General features: G+C 46.4%; 1 protein-coding gene across 1 annotated transcript in view; it reads left to right on the top strand.

The window, feature by feature from the left end:
- Positions 1-23,393, top strand: part of Myzap (myocardial zonula adherens protein) — a 725,358-nt gene that overhangs the window by 506,341 nt on the left and 195,624 nt on the right. The window lies entirely within an intron of this gene.

Raw genomic sequence — 23,393 nt, 5'->3', positions numbered from 1 at the left:
TGTGAAAGCCTGACTTCCATGTTGGCCAGTTCAACCAACCCTCAGACAGGAAATAACCTAAAATTGAACAGCTACAGACGTTTATCTTATCATTACCACCTTAAAAAAATGCAGGATGACAACTATTCACACGTGTTTAGATTGCAGCAGTAATTGGAAGTCATCTAAAGATGGCTCAAGGTATTTGGAAGAATGTGAAGACGTTATACGCAGGCATGATGGGGTGTCTTGGCTCCCTCACTCTTGCTGTGATAAAAATTACTCTGACAAAAAGCAACTTAAGGGAGGAAAAAGATTATTTCACCTTATACTTCCAGGTCGCAGTCCATTACTGAGAGAAGTCAAGGATGAATTGGTGGAGAAAGCCTGCTTGCTGAGTTACTCCCTGGCTTGTGCTTGGCTAGAGTTCATGTACTGCGCAGGATCACCTGCCTAGGGAAGGAGCCGGCTCCTTGGAGCGGGCTCTTCAGCACCAATTAGCAATCAAGGCAACCCCCCCCCCCCACCGCCACACACACACAAAACACCCACAGACCAATCTGATTTAGGAAATTTCTCAAAAGAAGTTTTCCTCTCAGGTGACTCTAAGCCATATCAAACTGACAACTAAAGCTAACTAGGACAGGAGGAGAAGGCTTGTCCCAGAGCCAATCCCCTGAGGATACCGTGAAATCATGGAATCACCGTGGACAAGTCCTCTATGCCTGCTCACCATAGTGAGATGCAGCCTTATGGAGAAGCACCGGGACCTTGTGACGCCAGGTGTGAGGGGTTACAACTCAATGTTTTTCTGTCTTTTGCTTCAACTGAAAATAAAGCACTGCCTGTGTCCAGAAGCCTCCTTTGCAGTAGGAGCTGTAAACACAGCCCATTCAGCCAACCCAGGGTGCCATCCCTGCCTCTGAGCCCTAGCAGCTCCAGTCTCTCACAAGCCTCTCAAGGCCAGGAAGCATGCACAGTAACTGGTCTGTCTGTCTGTCTGTCTGTCTGTCTCTTCTTTTCACAGCACTGCTTCTTGTGGAATGCCACATGGACTCCTTTACCCCTTGGATATCACAGGGTTAGTCTACTTTTAAAAATTAGAATCTGAAAGGCTGGTGAGACAAATCAACAGTTAAAGAGTTCTTACAGCTCTTGCAGAGGACCCGAGCTTGGTTCCTAGCATCCAAGCCAGGTGGCACAGAACAACCTGTAACTCCGGCTTCAGGACTTCATGCACACACACATAGACATAATTTTTTTAATGTGATAAGGAGCCGGAGAGATGGCGCATCGGTCAAGAGCACTAGAATACCCTCCCAGAGCACCCAAGTTCAGTTTTCAGCACCTACACCAGGAGGCTCACAGCTGCCTATAGTTTGAGCTCCAAGGGGATCCAACGTCTCTGCCTCTTAGGCACCTGCACTCACATGCTTATACCTTCCCCCTCCCAAAATATACACGATTTTAAAATAACAAAAATTTAAATTATTAATAAAAATAAATGGTAAAATTATAAACTCAAGCTCTTCTTCGGTATTTTAAAGATTCCCTTATTGTGTTCAGCACTGAGATTCATATAATGGAATGCTGAAACCAAAATTACACAAAAAAAAAAAACAGCTTGGGGCCGGGCATGGTGGCACATGCCTTTAATCCCAACACCCAGGAGGCAGAGGCAGGTGGATCACAGTGAGTTTGAGGCTACAAAGTGAGCCTAGGATAGCCAAAGCTACACAGAGAAACCCTGTTTCAAAAAAACCAAAACCAAAACCAAACAAAACAAAACTGGCTTGGGATAATAGTGGTATACACAATAGCAAACCAACCTAATTGTTCAATAACAGAGAAATGGGTAGAGAAAATATGGTATGTAATATACAGTACAGTCTTCTTCAGCCACAAAGAAGAAAAGAGTCATGTTGTCTGCAGGAAAGTGGGTGTGACTAGAGATAATCATTAAATTAATTAAGCCACACTCAGAAAGACAGATACCAAATGTTTCCTCTCATTTGTGGATCCTTGATTTTATATATAAGATAATTTCTCTGTGCCCGTAATAGAAGTAGAAGTGAAACTGTCTGGGGGGCTCGGCGGAACTGATGGGAGGGGAATGGGAAAAGACGAGAGGTGTGATGGTCAGTCTGGATTGTCAACTTGATACAATGTATAGTCACTGAAGAAACAAACTGGGTATATTTGTGAGGGAGTTTCTGGGTTGAGTTAGTTGAGGTGAAGGTCCACCTTAACCCTGGGTGTCACCGTCCCCTAGGCAGGGTGTTCTGAACTGTAGCAGAGTGAATGGGGCTGAGCGCCAGCAAAACAAGCAAGTGAGCATGTGGCCGGGTCTCAGCTCAGGAAATTTTATCACAGCAACAGAAATGAAACTAGACTCCCTGCCTACCCACACCAGGAGAGTGATCCTCATTAACCGACCAATTCACATGTGTCTCGGAGGACATGCATCCTCCCAGACACACCAGAAACAATGGTTAGCCGTGTATCTGGGCATGCTTTGGCCTTGTCAAGTTAATATAAAAACCAACCACTATGGGAGCTAAGTATTGGTGAAGGTCTTTTATTTACTTATTTATTTATTTATTTATTTATTTCACTAGAAGCCTTTCCACACTATGCTTTCAAGACACACTATGGGGCTGGAGAGATGACTCAGAGGTTAAAAGCACTGCCTGTTCTTCCAAAGGTACTGAATTCAATTCCCAGCAACCACATGGTGGCTCACAACCATCTATAATGAGATCTTGTGCCCTCTTCTGGCCTGCTGGCTCACACGCGGGCAGAGTACTGTATTAATAAATAAATAAATAACACTAGGGCTTTATAAAATTTTATACCTTAGTTTATTCACTTTATACCCAGAATTCAATCCCCTCCCTCCTCTCCTTCCAGTCTCACCTTCTTCCTCTCCTTCTTCTCAGAAAGGGGCGCCCCCACCCCCATCAACCCACCCCAGTACATCAAACTGCATCAGGACTGAGTGCATCCTCTTGGAGAAAATGATCCAAAAGCAGGCAACAGAGTCCATGTCAGAGACAGTCCGCACTCCTCTTGCTAGGGGACCCATATGACAACCACGCGCGGCCCCTCGGTTACATATGTGTGAGAGGCCTAGGCGTAGTCCATGCATGCTCTTTGGTTGGTGATTCCGTCTCTGTGAGCCCTCATGGGCCTAGGTTAGTTGACTCTGTTGGTCTTCTTGTGGAGTTCTTGTCCCTTCAGGGTCTTAATATACTCCCCCTCCCCCCATCGGTTCTTCCACGTGACTCCCTGAGCCCTGCCTAATGATTGGCTGTGAGTCTCAGCATCTGTTTCGGTCTGTTGCTGGGTGGAGCCTCTCAGAGGACAGTTAAAGAGTCCTTGCTCTGGGCAGAGATCATGAAAGGAATTTTTCCTTATTTTTACCTGATAATGATTGAGCAATATTTATCAAATAAAGACTTCAAAAGTGTGGGTTCATTAAGCTTTCTAGAACTTGCATCTTTCAGTCTTATCCTGCCTACCCCTTGAGACCAAGATCTGGTTTAAAAGAGCGCAATTGCGCATGCTCCTTAGGCTGTTGATAGTTCACAAGGCCACTACGCGTTATCCGCCGCTACCGTTTCTATGTATGCCCACACTGTAATAAGCCCTGTGGAAGCCACAAAGACCAGGAAAATAAAGTTCCTGCCAGCAAGGAATTAACAGCCTTCCCTAGGCTAGCAGACAGGATGACACCACAAAGCCATTTACAGTACATTATCCCAGACTGCAAGGGCCCAGAAAGGCAAGACTGATTACTCTTTATTCATTTCAGCCCCACTGGGCCCCACAGGTAATAAGGCCTTGATAAATATGTGTTAATGGAGGGATGGATCAATGGCCTGACAGCCACCTAATTCAGGGGCCAGACACAGTGGTGACTGCATGTGCTGGAAGCAGCAGGCAAGCAGAGGCAAGGAGCTGGCTGTACTTAGCCAAGGCGCCGAGGTGGGGCTGAGTGTGTCACTGAATCTTGCAGAAGGGACCATGAGGATGCTGTCCCGGAGAAGGCCATGAGGAACAGACGAGAATAGCTCCTGGAAGTGAGAAGGGCATTCAAGACGCTTTCCTGAGAGTAGAGAAGGAAGCAGTGGAGGAGGGGGTTGGGGGTGTGGTGGGGCACAAAGCCCTTAGAGGCAGGGAGGGGCACAAAGCCCTTAGAGGCAGGGAGGGGGAGGGGGAGGGAGAGAGACAAAGAGAAGCAGAGGCTGAGAGAGGCACGTGGGCACACATGTGGGCACGCACGTGTACACACACACACAGAGGAGGGGGAGAGACAGAGAGACAGAGAGACAGAACAAATCTGATTATCCATCGGGTCAGGAGTCCTAGCTGCAAGGCCTGCAGAAACACTCCAGTTTTCCATGAACCTGAATCAGCTGGAAAACGCGTGTGTTGGAGGGGGTCCCCATTCCCAGGACATTGCGATGCTTTATTTACGCTGGAAAACATAGAGAGTTCCACAAATCACGACTGGCAAGTTCCCTTTTCCTGAGCTTCAACACTCAGCTCCGACAACCTCCCAGGTTGTGAAGTCAGCCATGGAAAGTATCTCCTTCTTAATTTGGTTGGTTTTGAAACATAGTATTCCTATGTAGTCCTTGAACTCTCTAAGGAGATCAAGCTGCCTGCCTCTGCCTCCTGAGTGCAGGAGCACCGCCACACCTAGCCATGGAAAGCATTTTGAGCTGAGGCTCCCGCCCAGCAGCACTCGGAGCTAGGAGAGCTGAGAGACCAGAGGACTCCGGTGGAGGTCTTAGATTTGATTTAGCCTTGGGCAGGCCAGACCATCCCAGGTAAGCACAAAGCCGCCAGGGAAGTGTGTGGAGGGGGGGGGGGGGGGGGGGGACCATAGGGCTTTTTACTTGGGAACTGTGGGAACTGTGTCCAAAAATCAGTAACTGAGGCTTCCTAGAGTGTCAAGCACAGGCAGTGCAGACTGCACTGGGAGTCAGTGGGGAGGCGTGAGGGCTTGAGCAGGGAAGGTTGGTAGAGACGGCCTAAGGTCCACTGGCACATCCTGGGAGAAGGCTGATGCGGACACAGTGCACCGGGGACACCCAGTCTCAGCTCCCAGAGGGGACTGAAGATGATCCTTGCCAATGCTGACATAGTCTGCAGCAGACAGGGGCAGAGGTGACCTTCATGGAACTTATCTCTTTCACAACTGGCTTCAAAGAGGAGAAGATGGGGTGACAAAGAGGAGCTGGGAGCCAGGTTAATGATTGGAATGACAACTGGTAGTTCCCAGGGGAAAACATCAATAGTTTCATCTGATCATTCACCAAGCAAGGGGACTGCCCGAGGGAAGCGCAGCTCAACCCAGAGTCCAAAAAGCTGATTGTTCTCTGAATGTCCTTCAGAGATATTTAGGACCCTATTGCCCCAGCAGCATCGCCTCCCTATCAGGAACCCAGACCTCAGGGCCACAAATAAATATCCTGTTTCCCCACACTCTGGTGCAACGCAGACACAATGATCCCACAATGTCAGTCCTCAGCCACAGGCGGTGTGTGACATGGTCGGTGACACTTGTGCAGTAGATGAGACGAAGGTGAGTCTTCAGCACGGTACCTTCTGAGCGTCTTTGCTGCCAATGCTAGCCCAGAGAGAAAGTAATCAAGGTCCTAGGGAGGCCTGACCTCCGTGATCCCCTAGGGCATATGTAAATGCCCTATGCTTCCCTTTCCAGACTGATTCTGAACACACGGCCTGTTTGCTCATCACACACAACTATGTCACAATCTGTGAGGACATCTGAGCTAATGAGCAGTGTGAGTCAGGCACAAGGTAAACATTCCAGACTTTAAAGTGTCCTTGGGCTAATTGCTTTTTTTCTTTCCCGAAGAAATTAATGTGAAATGTTGACCACAGTTTGATCTGATCCAGGTCATCTTTTGGTTGTCTTAATCTGAAACATGCCTGTGTAATAATATTTCCTTTTGAACTTGGCAATGACCCAGAAGGACTGTGTTACTGGTTTGCTCCTTTATGTTTTAAAATGAACATCATTGTCATCCCTAGTGTGTGTGTGTGTGTGTGTGTGTGTGTGTGTGTGTGTGTGTGCCTATGTATGCATGACATATGGCCCGTGCGGTCATATGACAGCTATCAAGAGCCCATTCTTTCCTTCCACCTTGTGGGCTCCAGGGTTAGAACTCAGGTCCTCATGCTTGGAGGCAAGAGCCTTTACCTGCTGAGCCATCTTGTGGGTTCCCAGTGCCTCCACCAAATGTTAAGTCGTCTATACCAGGGGTGCCTAGGTGGAAAACCCAACTCATTGATGCTTTTTCATTGCAAACACAAGATTCATGATAATGCTTCTTCCCACTAGTTCTAATCCTGTGGGGGTTTTGGATAGAGTTTGAGTTTCTGTCTTCCTATTAAAGAGGCGTGCCTATTTAATAATGGATGTAAATATTGTAAACTGTAGAAGCCGTGTGTGTCCATCATAAGTGTGAGAGCCACCAGAGGCATCAGGGGCTCCATGTAAATTTACTCTTGTTCCATCACCAGGGTATTTAGTGAGTGATGTTTTCTAGGTTCCAATTTTTTTAAAAAGTGAGCATAGTAAGACCATATTTTAAATATTTCCAATAATTCAGGCTTGGGTTTCTTCTACAGACCCTGGGTACTATTGTGTTGCATGCTGGGATCACAGACAACACTGAGAGTGGATTTAGAGGTATTTCAAATGCCCAGGTCCTCCCCATCATCCTGGTTACCTCCTGAGGTGGAAGAGTCGTGAGAGAGTCACAGTTAGGGCTGTTTTTTTCTCAGAGGAAAAAAATAGACTCACAAAATCAAGGAGAAAGAGATTATTTGGGAAAAGCCTGTGGAAAAGTTTAAAGAATTGACAAGACTGTCCATAAGAAAATCAACAACAAACAAACAAACAAACAAACAAAAGCAAGAGGAGGATGAAGAAGAGGAAAACCCTGTTTAAGGATAATTCAGGAAACATATCTGAAATTACTAGCAAACAAGAAGCCCAATGTAAAAAAACAAAACAAAACAAACCCCAAAACACCAGCATATATACTTAAAGGTTACACTGTCTTTTACAAGCAAAAATATTCAAGTTTGAAATTTTAAAAAGATAAATTAAAATTTTAATAGTGAGTTTTCTAGAAAAGGATGCTAAAAGCATAAGTCAGGCAGAAACAAGGTGACAAAAATAGAGTATCTATCCATTTACAAGGGCTATTATCTAATTAACATCTGTCACAGGAATGTGAGGCCATCTCTAAACAACAGAGAAAACAAAACAAAACAAAAAACCCTCCATAATGGAAATATCAAATAAGGAACTCAGAAGAAGCACTTCCCCGGTGTTGAGTGAGGACCAGAGCAGCTACCTGTGAAAGAGAAGAAGTTGCTGGTGCTAAGCTGTTCAAACCACAGTAGATGTCAACAGAAATCAGTAGGCAGTAGCCTTTGAAGGCAGATGTGTGCCTAGCCACACCTTTGAGCAAATGTGATTGATCTAAACAAAAGGCATCTTGAAAACATGGTATTCGAGGATGTACTCACCAAACATGAATGGGAACCATCCAGAAAATTAAAGACATGGTGTCCTATAGGAAAATTGTCAGGAGGATAGCCTTTTGGAAGAGAGCAGATGAAGGTGGGGGTGGGGCGGAAAGGATGACCCTAGATCAGAGAAAAACTGGGACGCAGCCATCACTGTTGGGAGCGCTTAGTAAACTCCATACAAGGCTGTTGGTGCATTCTTCTTTGTTTAGAAAGGAAAGAAAGGATGGAGGAGGGAAGGTGGGACAGAGAGGAGCAAAGGATGAGAAGTGCTGGGAAGCCAGAGACTGGCTATGGTCCAGCACATTGTCTCTTCCTGTGGGATCATAATGATACAAGTGACTTTTTTGTGTGGCTTATTACTTATTACTTTTTTAAGGCTTTATTTGTTTGTTGTATATGAGCATTTTGCCTGTGTGTAAGTCTGTGCATTGTGTGAGGGCCTGGTGGCCTGTGGACACCAGAAGAGGACATTAGCTACTTTTTAAGTCAACCAGAGTGAAGCAGGCACTTCTTTGTTACAAATGCTGATTTGGGTGCAAACCCTACAACCCTGATAATGGAAATCAAAGCTGCACTGCTCTGGATTGACTTAGGTGGGTTTGCTTGTATTTTCCATTAAAATGGAATTGCTGAGGGAAAGTCTAAAGTGGTGAGCAGAGGGAAATGTTGAAATCCTGAAATTCTGTTAGATTTGGCAATGTCCTAAGTGCATCAAATTGCATAGTAGAGGGGACTGTGTCCTCGGAAAAGGTTAGAGGGGAACAGGAAGGACACAGCTGAACGAACAAGAAATAGAGGCGTATGCATGTTACTGAAGTTAAAACTAACAGCAGCATAGCGTGCACGTACAAAAACCAGGGAGACAAAAGGTAGGAAAATGTTGGTCCAGGTGATATAAATCTTCATCTGCCGCATCAAGGAAGCAGCGGACTGTCCTAGCGCTGATGAAATTAAGAAATGCCAAGCTCCCTGCAGCATTTTGAATAATGAAGTATGCCACAGCATAAGCTTTGATAAGGAAGAGACCTCTGTAGGAGAGGTCAAGGGCATAGAAGGGGTGGCCAGGAGAGCAGTGCCCACCCTGCGCTTGCTTAGTCTCATTATTATTGTGTATAATAATTCTGTCAATAATACTTCAATTGGGGTGACTGTGTGTGTGCACGTGTGTGCACTCGCGTGTGCATGCATGCATGTGTGCATATGTACACATTCCTTATATGTAAGGATTTGTTTTGTTTGCTTGTTTTTTAATTTTTAGAGACAGCGTTTTGCTATTGAGTCCTGGCTATCCTGAAATTCACTTTGTAGACCAGGCTGTCCTGGAACTCACAGAGCTTTGCCTGCCTCTGCCTCCTGAGTGCTGAAATTAAAGGTGTGCGCCACCACTGTCTGGGTGTTGTTGCTGATTTTCCTTCCTTTAGTAGCTGGCACAGTGCCAGTAAAATAATAACAGCAGAATTACTTATTTGATGCTTTAAGAGATTCATTTATTTTTATTTTATGTGTACGTCTGTGAACCATATGCATGTCTGGTACCTTTGGAGGCCATAAGAGGACAGTGGATCCTCTGAAATTGGTGTTATGGATAAGGTCGTGAGCCACCATGTGAGTGCTGGGAACTGAACCCAGGGCCATTGCAAGCGCAGCAACTGTTCTTAATGGCTAAGCCATATCTTTAGCCCTTTATTTGACATGTGTTGTTGCTGCTGTTGTTGCTGTATTTTGGTTTTTTAGGGGCGTGGGGGGCATACTCTCACTAGCCAGGCCAGCGTTGGCTTCTTGATCCTCCAATTGAGCATTGCAGGCACTAGGATTACATGCTGCCACATCAAATTACAGCTATTTGTTTCACTTAATTATTTATTTACTATTTGGCAGGAGGCAGCACATGGCACGGTGCTCTTGTGGACCACTCTGTGAAGTCAGTTCTCTCCTAACTCCTTGCCTGCGGATTCCAGCAGTAAAGCTCCTCGGGCTTGCCCGGCCATGGCTTGTCAGTCGGGCCATCTCACCAGCCCAAGTACTATCAAGCCCCACATGCTGGACCCAATGTTTTCACTTGCAAGGTTATTTTCATTTCTAAGCTCCGCAAGGCCAATGTTAGCTCCATTTTATGGTGGGGAAATGAATTTAAGGAGTTGAAGATTAAGAAAATGTCTAAGAATTCCAGTCTAGGTCTGACAGTGTCTGGAAGCTTCACCTTTTACAACATTCAGACGAAATCAGCATTGGAATGAAGGAGTAAATGCATTCATATAAAGCTCAAAACTAATGCCAGTTATGTAGGTCTAGGCCTCAAATTTTTTTATATTATTTTGCTGGAAATATCATCATCTATACACAAAAAGCTCTAGGCTCATAAACCTACATCGCCTGAAACGACCAGAAGAGTTTTGTAAAGTAATAAATAAGGTCTGCTGGGAGCCAAGAGGGAAAATTTAAATTCTCAAAAGTAAGTAGGGTAACTTCTGTCTGGTAATAGAACAAATTGAAATAGTCTGCGCTGAAGAAACACCAGCAGCAAATAGAGAGACTTGCCTCAACCCTTTTGGTTTCGTAGATTGGAGTATTATTTTCCTGCAGACTTAAATGTCACAGGCATTAGGGCTTAATGCGAAATTAGTTTGCTTAAGTGGCTGTGTCTTTGAGGCACAAGAAGGTCACATAGGCACATGAGCACATGCTGCTGCAGTAACAACCCACATTTCAGGCCCTTCATATCCCGACCCTATTGATAAAAACAAGGGAGCACACCTTCCCTTATGTTTGCATTTAAATACACACTCTAACCCACTTCCCATGTGCATCATCGCACACACAGCAACATGGGAACCTGGGTGTAAAATAAACACAGCATAGAAACAGAAATCCCGGGGCTAGGGAGGTAGATGGCTCCGTGGTTAAGCACCCTCACCAGAGGATCGCCATTCAGTTCCTAGCACTCAGGACAGACAGCTCACAGGTGTGTGTAACTCCAGCTCCACCCAGCACGTGCTTTCTGTTCCCTGTGGACACCAGCTTGTGTGTAGTGTATGTGCCCACCCATACACACATACACACAATTATTTCTAAAAAGTATTTTTTAAAGGTCTGTTGTTTTTCCTTATCCTCCAGCGGCTAATCTTGTGCAACCTGACCCGCACCCCACTTTGGACACTGACTTATGCTGAGTTATCTCACACTGAGTAATAGTCATGAAAAAAACAAATTGTGCATGAAACAAAAAAAAAATTATGGCTAAAGCTAAGATTTATCCAGTACTCACTTTGTTCTAGAGTTATAAATGGTTCATATACACTAATATAATCCCTATAACACTGGAGCAAAGGTAAGTTACACAGGCTCACATTGCTGGTATCTTTTTCATAGAAGTATAAGGAAATTATAATTTATGGAAAATTTTCAGAGATAGTTTAGATATATAGATGAATAGATAGATAGATGATAGGTAGATGATAGATAACAGACAGACACAGATAGACAGAAACATAGGTACATAGTTTCAGAGAGATGTCCCTCTGTATAGCTTCTCTCTTTTTTTTGTTGTTTCTTTTCAATAAGAAACAGAGTCTTATTATGTAGCCCTGTCTTTCCTAGAACTTTATATGTACACCAGGCTGGTCTTGAACTTACAGAGATCCACTTGCCTCTGAGTCCCAAGTGTTGGGAGGCAATACCACCCTAGCTCTCCCATGGTCAATTTGGCCCATCTGGCAAGCCTGAGAGACCAAACTGATGCATTACTATCAAGGCATGCTCATTTGAGATTCACTGGTCTTGCCATTTTTACTTCTTTCTATTCCAAGGCATTGCACTGAACCTAAATCTCCTGTCCCCACAACCTCCTCGTATCTGGGAGGTTTTATCAGTCTTTCTTTGTTTTTGTTGTGACTTTAAGATATACTCCAGTCATTATATGTAGACTTCTTCTTCTTGCAGGAAGGTCACCTGATGGACTATTTGTCCTTGGCCTATAGTAGAGAGGCTTTGGAAACATCACATCTAGGCAACAGAAGGAGCCCCCAGGTGGAGGCCTATCTGCCCACAGAGCCCACTTACCCACTCTGCAACTCTACCCCACAGGGCAGAGGCTAATCTCATGGAGCAGGTATGCTTTTCAAGATGCAGCAAGGAATTTCAGAACCCTGGAATTTTCTTCATTCTGCCTGTTGTGGTTTGAATATGAAAAGTTTTCTCATAAGATCTTTGTTTGAATACCTGGTCCTCAGATGGTGGAAATGTCACGGAACTTTTAGGAGGTGGAGACTCACTGGAAGAGGTGTTTGAGGTTTTATAGTCTGGCCCCACTCTTATTTTCTCCCCCTCCCTCTCCCCCTTCCCCTGTCTCTCTCCCCTTTCAGCTCGCTCTTCCCCCCCCCCATCCCCACTCTTATTCTCTCCCTCTCCCCCTCTCCCCTCTCACCCCCCCACCCTCACTCCACTTCCTGTGTTTGGATGATCAGCCACCCCCTGTTCCTACTAACAAACTTTCCCAGCCTGTTGCCATGGCTTCCCTGCCATTCTCTCCCTCTTCTGAAACTGTACGCCAAAATAAGTTCTCTCTTCCTTACTACATTTGTTTTCTGTCAGAATATCATAGCAACAGAAGAGAAACCAAGGCACCCCCGATCCTCAAACACAGTGGTTCTCAACCTTCCTCATGCTGTGACCTTTTTATACAGTTCCTCATGTTGTTCTGACCCCCAACCATAAAGTTATTTTTGTTGCTACTTCCTAACTGTAATTTTGCCACTGTTATGCAATGCTAATATCTGTATTTTCTGATGTCATAGATGACCCTATGAAAGGGTACTACTACTTTGACACCCACCACGGGGTCATGACCCACAGGTTGAGAACAGCTGCTCTAACATACCCTATCAATGCCCCACCATCAAGATGAGACCTGTTGCTCTGTCATTCATGAGAGCTACAGTTACTATGTTAAAGGGCACTAGGAATAGCAGTGGCCCAAGTTTGCCCCACCTACCCACCCACCCACACCTTTGTATGTTTTTGGGAAATCCTCTGCTCGTTTTCTGCCAGAGTTTGAGACCTGTCTGAGAAAGGTCATTATAAAATCATCCCCTTCAAGCTGATGAAGGAACTAGCACACAGAGTCAAGGACATTACAGTGTGAGGCTAATTACTGTGGTCTTTTAACGTTCTCTTTTCTGAGGCCCTCCCTGGGAGGGTAAGAGGAGATACTGTGTAGTGACGAGTGAGGCGGAAGGCAGCCAGAGAGCCTGTGCCAGGCAAGTGACTTTGAGGGAAACAATCGGCCTCGACGTGCAACTTCATTTACACACAGGCGAGAACACAGAGAAAAGCCCCCTGTCTTTTCCTTACTGGCGTTCAGAGCATCATGTAAATCAGAGGTTAGACCATGGGCTGAGACAGAGAGGAAGCAAGTACAAAACTGGCCCTGGGAAGCTGGTCCAGCCTTGGCAGGTGACTACACTTGGGAGTGGAGTCTCAGGTTCTTTGTTATGGAGTACCCTGAGTGCAGGTTCCCCGTAGGCTCTGCCACTGGGTCTCAGTTTTATTCTTTGTGCAGAAAGGGAGAGAGAGAGAGAGAGAGAGAGAGAGAGAGAGAGAGAGAGAGAGAGAGAGAGAGAGAACACGCATATGCACATGTGGAGGTCAACCTTTTATCTCTTCCTCAGTCACCCTTTACCTTTTTCCTCCAGGTCTTGCAATTAAAAAAAAAAAAAAATTTATGTGTCTGTATGTCATGTGTATGTGTCTGTGTGTCTGTATGAGTGCATGCATGTGGGTACCTATGGGTGCCAGCAGAGGGCAGTGAACCCCTTGGAGCTGCAGTTAAAGGCAGCTGTGAGAACTGAACTGAGGCCTCCCGGAAAGAGCAGCAAGTGCTCTTAGCCACTGAGTCGTTGCTCTGGCCTCTTGGGGTTGGATCCTTAGAGCCACATTCATGTTATGAATTTGATGAGCAAAGACAAATGAAAGCCAGTTTGTGCTGAACCAAAGTAATTGTCTGGGTAGAGGCTGCAGACTTTTCTTGCAATAATTTTGGTGTTCACCAAAAAGCACCATTCGGGGTCTGTTTTGTCTGACTCTGCTCTGAGGTTCTCCACCTGGTCTAGAGTTTTCTGGACTTACATTCCTGTCTCTCATCCCACATGATCTCCAGAGCAGAAGCCCAAGGCTTTGTCAGTTGGCAGAAGTTTCCAGAATGAAAACAAATCTTGGTATCCTCTTCCCTCCCAGAACTCTTAGCCTCATCTTTTCATAGCTCAAAGTGCCACGTCAGCCCATGGATGGGTCCATTTTTACAATATACGGGACCCAGCATTTCAGTTGTTTAGCAGGGAAGCGTTCCGCTAATTCACTGTATTGCTGGAAACAGAGCTGATCAAGCTGGTTTATTTTTAGCTGGAGTTAATTTCCGGATCATTCTGCACCTGAACCAATTTGCATGAATGTGCCTTCCTCTGCTGAGAGAAGACTTTCCAAAGAGGAAAACCAATGGGCTTCTGTCAGAGACAAGCAAGCAGCACACCACACGCCTGTCCAGGGACTCAAGGATGAAGATTTCAAGCTACTTTGGAGCTATTGTTATGTAAATGTACAGATAACAACAACTTATGTTCATGAGAACGAGGCTAGTTAAGAGCCCTGAGCCAAACAGTAGCTGTATTATACAAGCCTCCTCAGTTTTCACAACTTCCCCCTTAGGGAGGTGTTACTAGCTTTCATTTTACCAAAGAGAGAACTAAAGAGAAAAATGGTAGGAGTCTTGTCCAAAGAAAGAGGTAGGAGCGTGAGGCCTCGGGGGCCCAGAGCACACACTCAAAGCCCTGTTGTGATGCAGCCCGCGACAATCCAGCTGCCTGCCTGCAGAAGACAGCTCTTGTGACATGCCCAGAGACAACTTATTTTGCTACCTTTCTGGTTCTGAACCTGAGCAAGCCCATCAGAAGCACCCAAGAAGTCTTTCCAAAATGTACCTGAGGGGTTGGTGAGGTGAGAACTTGCTGCCGAGCCCAAGGCGCTGGGTTCAATCCCTGAGTTCAATCTACTTGGCAGAGGGAGAGAACAAACTCCCACATATTGTCTGACCTACAGGTATACATGAAGCACGTACACACACACACACACACACACACACACACACACACACGCACACACGCACACACGCACACACGCACACACACACACACCCCTGGATGGGGAAGCCAGAGATTGGTGTTGGATGTTTTCCTTATTTTTTGAGACAGGGTCTCTCACTGAACCTGGAGCTCACTGATTAGTTGGACCGGCTGGCGTACAATTCCCGCGGGGGTCTCCCTGGGTCTGCCTCCCCAGAGCTGAGCTGTGGGGCCCACACACTCTGTGCCTGACTTTGGTGCAGGTACTAGGGGTCTGAGCTCAGGGCCTAATGCTTGCACAGCAGGCATTTTACCCCTAAACCATTTCCCCTGCCTGTCCCAGGGTTCTCTCTTGCTTATGTGTACACCAGTCTGTGTTCATGGATGTATGGAAGCAAGGGTCACCACAAGATATTGTCACCAAAGAGATTCTAGACACTCTCCAACACAGGAGACCGTTGATGCTCCCTCCTTCCTAGATTAAGAAAGACAAAAGGTATATTTGAACTGAGAAAGGGTTACAAAGGGATTTTTAAAGGCCTAAAAATAAATAAAAGAAGCTCAGATTTGAGATGCCATCCTACACACACACACACACACACACACACACACACACACACACACACACACACACACTCCCAAGCCCTTCTGCTAAGGCTACAGAAACCATCTGGATAGAGTGAGCCTGCTTTTTAGGAATCTGGTTTTGTTGGGCCCATCTGAGAAAAGTTCCAACAAAGATGTTCCTGAGCAGCAGAGCGCCTAACTGGTCTGGACCACTATAGCAGCTCGCCCTTACTAACTGGCCCTGGCTCCAAGCTGCCACCATCAGCTTGTGCCTTCTGTTCAGTGCTTCTGGTCTGAGCCCCATACTGCACTGGATTCCTTTGGAAATGCAGACAGATCCCTCCCACAGGCTCAGCCCACAGATCCACAAGCTCTGCAGGGCTTCAGGCATCTATTCATAGCATCTTCCACCCTCTGGGATGGGGGCAGGGGCAGACGTAAGTCCACATGCCATTTGATAGGTGCCAGAAAAATATAGTATTTCCTAAAGACTACTGACAAGTCACAGGCCCCAAGTCTCAGATCAGACTTATTCCTATGGGTAACTCCTGAGAGGTGGCTCCCCCAGACCCCAGCCCCGCTCCTGCTCCCCATCTCTGAGCTTCCATGACTATCAAGAAACATTGGTCCTTAGTGAGGGATGAGATTTGTATACTGTCTCCATCACTACAGTAGCTTTTAAACAGCATCCCAGATGGTCTTAGAAAGGACCATGGGAACTGTGGGAGAGGAGGTAGGAGAGTGAAGAGGGCCTGGTTCCATGTCAAATGAGCTAAAAGCTTAGAGTTAGTTATCTGGTATCTGACAAGTGTTTGCCACAGATAGCGTGCTTGGTGGGGGCAGCTCTTCTGAATGCTGTGTGAAGACTTTTACATGTGCTCTCTGTGCCACTTTCCTACAGTCCCCATAGAACCATTATATTTGTACCGATGGAGATGCAGACACTTGGAGGGGGTGGGGTAACCAGCCAGAGAGCAGAAACTGCATTCAAGCCCAAACAAGCCCTTCCCCAAACCTGTACTCAATCTGTTCTTTTATTCCACCTCTAGAGAACTTACTGTATCTTTTGGACCACAAGACACACTTTTTTCCCATTTTGGGTGGGGATGATTAGGGTGCGCCTTTTGGTCCGATTGCTGTTTTTTTTTTTTTACTGTTTTTTTCTTGTTTTAGTGCTCTAAAAACTGGATGTGTCTTATGGTCAGGCGCGTCTTATAGTCTGAAAGAACGGTAACAAGTTCTCAATGTATTTGTTTCTTAAAATAATTAATGCATGAACATTTTTAAAGAAAAGGGTTAGCAGGAGCTATAGGAGGGGAAAGGCCAAAATGCCAATCAAAGAGTCATCTGGGAGGAAAGTATCAATGAGGCACTATTCACATAGGATTAGCCTCTGGGGCATTGTCTTAATTGATGGGGGAAGACCCAGTTCCACGTGGGTGGCACCATTCCCTATGCAAGGTTCCTGAACACTGTTAAGAATGGAGAGCTCAAACACAAGTGAGCGAGAGCAGGTACACTCCTTCCTCTCCTCTCTTGACTGTGGATGTGCTGGGACTAGCTAATAAAGTGCCTGCCTTGCCTGTGCTGTCATGGACTGCAACTGGAACATAAGCTAAAATAAAAACCTTCCTCCCCGAAGTTGCCTTTGCCAGCGTGTTGTTGTTGCGTTGTTTTGTTTCACAGCCACAGAAACAAAACTAGGACCTGACTTAATGTTGGCTCTCTTTACTTTCAGTTTCACTCCTTCCATAAAAGCACATCGATTTAGAACAACGGCACCTCACTGTCAAGCATGGTAGATACACAGCGCACATAGCATACTAACTTTACGTTTGAAACAGTGTTTAGTGTAGCCTGAATCAGGCTTGAACTCACTGTGAGCCAAGGACGTGGCTGAACTTCTGATCCTCCTGCTGGGATTGTACCTCCATGCCTGGCTCACGTAGTGCTGGGGACCAATCCCAGGGCTTCATGCATCCTTTCTACCCACCCAGCAACAGCACATCACTGCGATGGGTCATTTCTTCACTGCCTGTCTTCATTCTATCTTCATAATAAGAGCATATATATTCTTATGTGTATATAAACAATGGGGCTTATATATTATATATTCTCCATTACTATTTGATCCTTCAGTGGCTGGTCCCTGCTGTCATTTTCCGTTGTCATGGATGCTGTGTCCTAGAGCATAGACTCTTCCTCAGGGATGATTGTGTGCCCCTCACCCGGCCCCCAGATACTGAGACAGTTTCCCACTGATTCAAAGCTGATGGTCCCCTCGTATGCTGGCACGGTTACCCACGGACAGCCTTCAGATGGTTCTCCCCTCTCTTAGGTGAAGCGAGACACCTCATTACAGGTCACCTTCCTCCCCAAGAAAAGCTGCACCCATGACATGGACGAGTGAGGATGTCAACCCTGTGGCCTTCTCACTCTGTCCTGGGCTACTGTGCAGGGCCATGCTAGCCCCAGAGCGCTTGATGAGCTCAGTCCCGGTACCCTGAGCTCCACCCTGGTTTCCTACCTTGAAACCAGGCCTCTTCCTCCATCTAGTCTTGCTTTCTCTTTTCTCTTATCAATGTTGATCCAAGGAGAGAGTCCAGTCGCCCAAGAGGACTGTTGTATCCTAAGTGCCACCTCAGAGTCAGCTTCCTGGAGAACCCACGTGGCAGCTGAGGCTCAACGAGATTAAATGAGCCCTGTTTGGGGCTAGAAACAGCAGGAAGTCTAAGGCCACATGTCTTAATGGGTTGTTAGTGATACAGCATTGTTCACAAGAGGGTCTCTGCCTTTGGTTCCACAGCCAGCATTTACCACAGTGTAGACATCCCACTGCTGCCTAGTGTCTTAGCTTCCCAACAACAACAACAACAGCTGAATGTGAGCCGCCACCTTGAAATTCAGTATTAGGTAACCGCTTTAAAATTGTTTAATTTAGGGATCAGAGGTCCTGAGGCTCTGCCCTTAGCAGACGCAGGGATGTTGGCAGTTGATGTTGAGAGAGAAGTACTTTCCCCTGCTGGTACCCTGTTGTGTGGCCCTAAACCCATGGTGCGCAGGGTTGTTGGCATACTTCCGCAACATACGGTCAGCACTAGTCTGACTTGGGGCTTATTAATAAAAATCATTTAAAAAAAGAAACTAGGGAAGGAGGTGAGCTGGAGGACCTCAGGGCAGGGAAGGAGGTGAGCTGGAGGACCTCAGGGCAGGGAAGGAGGTGAGCTGAGCTGGAGGACCTCAGGGCAGGGAAGGAGGTGAGCTGGAGGACCTCAGGGCAGGTAGTAGGGGTGGATGTGACCAAAATATGCTGTACACATGTATGAAATTTTCAAAGAATGAATAAGATGCTAAACTAAAGGCAAGGCATTTTAATTATATTAAATTTAAGCCAATACAGCAAAATATCCTTTCAATATGTTTTCAGCAGACATTGTTTGCTGTGCTTTTCTCTGGGTGAGGCTTCCACTCACAGAACATTCCAGCTGAGAGTAGCTGCAGTTTAGATGGTGAGCTGGTGGTGTGTCTGTGGCCCTGGGACAATAGCTCAGCTTGAGAAATCTGTGCAGCTCTCCTGCTGTAGGAGACTGGTCATTCAAACCCTCCCCTACATCTCCCCATGCCCCAAGATGAGCCCATACCAGGCCTCCCCCCCCCCTCTCAATCCCAGACCAGAGCCCATAGAGCTGACTCTACCTGCAGGACCCCACACTGAGGTACTAGACCAGAGAAATGGGTGAAAAACAAACCATACAAGTAAATTACTCAGGGGTATAGATGTTTGGCTAATGCAAGTTAAAGCTAAGCCAGGATCTAAAGGCCCCTAAGAGTAAGTATTTACCACCAGTGTGTTCAAGGTATCAATGAGTTCTTGTTTCATAAGGAGAAACATTACGAACTAAATACTGGCAGGGTGTGGTGACACACACCTTTTATCCCAGCACTCGGGAGGCAGAGGCAGACAGATAACTGAATTCAAGGCCAGCCTGGCCTACAGAGCTAGTTACAGGACCACCAGGGCTGCTACACAGAGAAACCTTGTCTCAAAAACAAACAACAAACAAACAAAGCAAAGCAAAACAAAAAACACTCAGTGCTGTGGGAAAGTGAGCAAGAGGTAAGAAATGTAGGTAGCCGAGTCACAGACAAGGAAAGGACTTAAAAAATGTCAGGGGAAACTCAACCAGTAAACTCAGAAATACAAGCCACAATAACCAAATGCCACTCTCCTGAAACTCCTGAGAATGTGGGAAAGCACAGCAAAGCACAGCACCTGCGCTTCCGGAGGGGAGGCAGCCAGCATCGGCACCACAGAACCTTACAGCGTTCAGACACAGCAAGCCCTCTCCTGCAATCTTCTGGAGAAATAATCAGAAATGCAGATGTAGATTTATGGGCACAGATGTTAGTCGGAGCCATTTATTTTTGCCAAGGCAACCTGAATGCCCAATCCTGTGAGCTGCATGTGCACTGAGCACAGGGCAAGGAAGTGTCTTTAAAACGAGGGTGATCAGGCGAGGGGAAGTCTCGGTTTGTGAAGCGCTTGCCTTGCAAGTATGGGGACCCGAGCTCAGTCTCCAGAACCCATTTGAAAATGCTGGGCATGGTAGCACACACCTGCAGAGTCAGGATTGGGGAGGTGGAGGCAGGGGCTTCCTGGCAGGGTGGGGCTCATTGGCTACACAGTCTAGTCTAATTGCTGATCTCCAGGACAGTTAGAGACTCTGTCTCAAAGGAGGTGGTGCTCCTGAGGATGACACCTGAACACACACACACACACACACACACACACACACACACGCACGCACGCACGCACGCACGCACGCACATGTGTGTGTCTTCTTTCTCACTCCTTCTCTCTCTCCATCCCCCTCCTCCTCCCCTCCCATCCCCACACTCTAAGAAAGTATTATTTAAAAATGACACTGAATAAGACACTAATGATTTTTTAAAAAAGGAGTACTTTGGTCATATCAACTTGAAAAGGAAAAAGAAGAAAAAAATCATCTATATACTATGTTTGCAGCAAAATTAGCTCAATGCAGAAGAAATAAGACCACTCAAAACAGAAAAATGCCCTCAAGACTGTCTTCTAACATTGGGATTTGAGGTTGTGGAGTTCTTTATATGGTGAGTGAGGCTCACACACAAGGTCACAAACTTCCATTGTCCGCCTCTGACAGATGAACAAGTCATTTCACTCCCCCGAGAAAGACCACCGTCTCCCCAGGAACTTGACCCAGGGCACTTCCTAGTCCAGTTGCCTGGAGAAGCCCAGGTCTGTCTTCACTGTACACGGGTTGGCTTGTTCTTAACCCTCAGACCAGAGGACTCAGGCAGACTGCACTCATGTGTCTGGCTTCTTTGGTTCAGCATTAAGCTGTGAGCCTTATGTTTACTTCAATTGTCTAAAATTTGCATTTTGCACTTGCTGGACTCCAAGGGTTAGAGGAGAAAGTGCTTTTTCTGAAAGCAGAGACCTTGTTCTTTGATGGGCCACCTCTGGTCTCCACTCATTTGAAGTGCGATCCTTCACGTTCTTGGCTGAGCTGTCCCGCCAGCTCCCCTAGAAAAGTGCCTAAGACAGGTTTACTTAGCTGCCGACGCTGAAGCCTGGGAAGGCCAAGACGTCAGCCCCCTAGTGAGGGTCTTTCTGCTGCATTGGCATGTAGTTGGTGGGCTTGCCAGTGTGTGTCTCTCATCTTATGACCTCACTGATGCATTCCTAGGGGGCACACCATCAGAACCTCACCGAATAGCTTTATTTTCTATCGCAGATTTGCATTTAAAGGGGACAGGGCACCAGGAAGATGGAGAGAGGTGGATCTGTGGGACTCTGACCAACAAGCTTAATGGAACCAGCAAGTTCCAGCCCAGTGAAAAACCAACTCTCAGAAAAATAAGGTCGCTGGGGTCTCAGGTAGTCTCAGGAAGCCCCCGGACTTGTTCCTCAGGACCTTGTCTACCTCATCTGTAATCTTTAATTGCTCAATAAGTAATTATGAGCATGTCAATAGAACCCGGGTTCTTGTTCCATCTTTACACATTCCAGGACTGTGAGTTTGTCCGTCTGATAAGAACAAAGTCTCCGATAACGTCAGAGGAAGGAGCCTGCCCCTGTGTGCTTCCCTTCAGGCCGCAGGGGACCTGGATGAACGCTACATGGAACACTTTCCAGCAGACAGAGGGAGATTCCGCGTCCAGGGAGGAAGTGGCTTCGCGGGCTTTTCTCTGCCTCTGACCCTCAGCTCCAGAAGACAGTGGGGCTGCACTTCCGGCTTAGGTTCCTATGCTAGGAGGGGTAGGCACGGCAGTGGGGTGTGTTCAGGAAGAGAGAGGGCGGCAGCAGGTACCTCAAATGTCCCAGCTCCTGTGTGTTTGAAAGTTATGCAGAGGAACAAGGCCTCTCTGTTCGGTGGCCAGAAGTTCTGCATTCCTCTCCTCTGTCTGCTGCCAAGCGCTCCATGTCCTAGCTGCTTCTTCTTCTTCTCCTCCTCCTCCTCCTCCTTCTTCTTTTTTCCAGGTCCTTAACTGCCTTTGTCCTTATAGACAGCCACCAATCTCTCTCAAGGGCAATAAACCGCCATTACAATGGAAAGGGAAGTTTTTAGCTTCCTGCAAAAAAACAACTAGTTTAAAGTAAGCATGCGATACTCTTATCAACTACCTGCTACACAGACAAAGCAGGCAAAGTGAGTCCTTGCTCCCCCTTTCCTCACTCCTTGGCAGACATTACCAATCTATCACAAGGCATAGTTTGGGAAACTTCCTTCACAGCAGTCCATCCAGACATTAACAGTCAATAAGAGAGCTAGCTTTAGAGATGGGTCCAAGCCAGAGACAATTAAAAGGAACAGGATGTGTGCTTCATGTTCAAATAAGCAAGAATTCTACATCTCAAATTTGACCACTATGTAACAGGAAATCACTTTGAAGTTTTACATCATTGCTATATCCCCCATGCAATGGCCACTGGGACCCTCCCAGCCCTGGGAGTGGGGAGCTCAGTCCCTTGCAGTGCACTGCATCTGTAGACTGATTTAAGTCATGGCAAGGCAGTCACCATGCTATAGTAAAACCTGCTCCCTGAGGCCTGCTCCTCTAGGGAGAGATTTTCTTTTTTTAATGCCCACCTCTGTGTGTGTGTGTGTATGTGTGTGTGTATGTGTGTGTATGTGTGTGTGTATGTGTGTATGTGTGTGTGTATGTGTGTGTATGTGTATGTGTGTGTGTATGTGTGTGTGTGTATGTGTGTGTATGTGTGTGTATGTGTATGTGTGTGTATGTGTGTGTATGTGTGTGTGTGTATGTGTGTGTATGTGTGTGTATGTGTGTGTGTATGTGTGTGTATGTGTGTGTATGTGTGTGTGTATGTGTGTGTATGTGTGTGTGTATGTGTGTGTATGTGTGTGTGTGTATGTGTGTGTATGTGTGTGTATGTGTGTGTGTGTGTGTGTGTGTGTGTGTGTGTTTATACAGGGCATTGGATACCCTGGAGCTGGAGGTACATACAGGCAGCTGTGAGCCACTCAGCATGGGTGCTTGGAATAGAACCCTGGTGTTTGCACCAGCAGGGTACACTCTTACTTGCTGAGCCATCAGGATGTCAAGACACGACACCCAACCCAATCTTCCCCAGAAGGACATTTGCTAACTGGAAGGCTCAGTTTTCCTCACTGGAGTGCCAAGTCAAACATGACTCCAAGCCCATTTGGAGGAGGTCAGTAGTGCATCAGGGAATTCCCAGGGGACATTTCTTGAAATCAGCAGCTGCTGGGAAATGAATGCTCCACGGTGGAGGGAGCCGTCATCTTTTTTTCTTACTCAAGGTGGATTCCTTGATGTCACAACATAAACTATGAGTCACACTGTATTCTGCTACTTTTCAAAACACAGCAAGTGGTCTATCCAGTGCTTCTCAGAACCCCCCCCCCCTTCTCCCTGTGAATCCAAATAAATCATGGGAATCAGCTAGGCTCATCCATCCGTAATGTTACCTCATGTGCCACTTCCCCAGGAGGTTTTTTCTAACTTGGTAGCTTCTCCCAGACACATTATAATTATTTGTTTGCACGTCCATCTCCTCTGTGGGCTCCAGAGAGCTGGCATCTTACTCAAACTTGAAAGCCACCCGCCCACCTCCTAGCAGAGTCCCTGGCC

This window comes from Acomys russatus, chromosome 14 (assembly GCF_903995435.1).
Source record: "Acomys russatus chromosome 14, mAcoRus1.1, whole genome shotgun sequence".
Classification (NCBI taxonomy): domain Eukaryota; kingdom Metazoa; phylum Chordata; class Mammalia; order Rodentia; family Muridae; genus Acomys; species Acomys russatus.
This window is presented reverse-complemented; position numbering and strand designations above follow the sequence as displayed.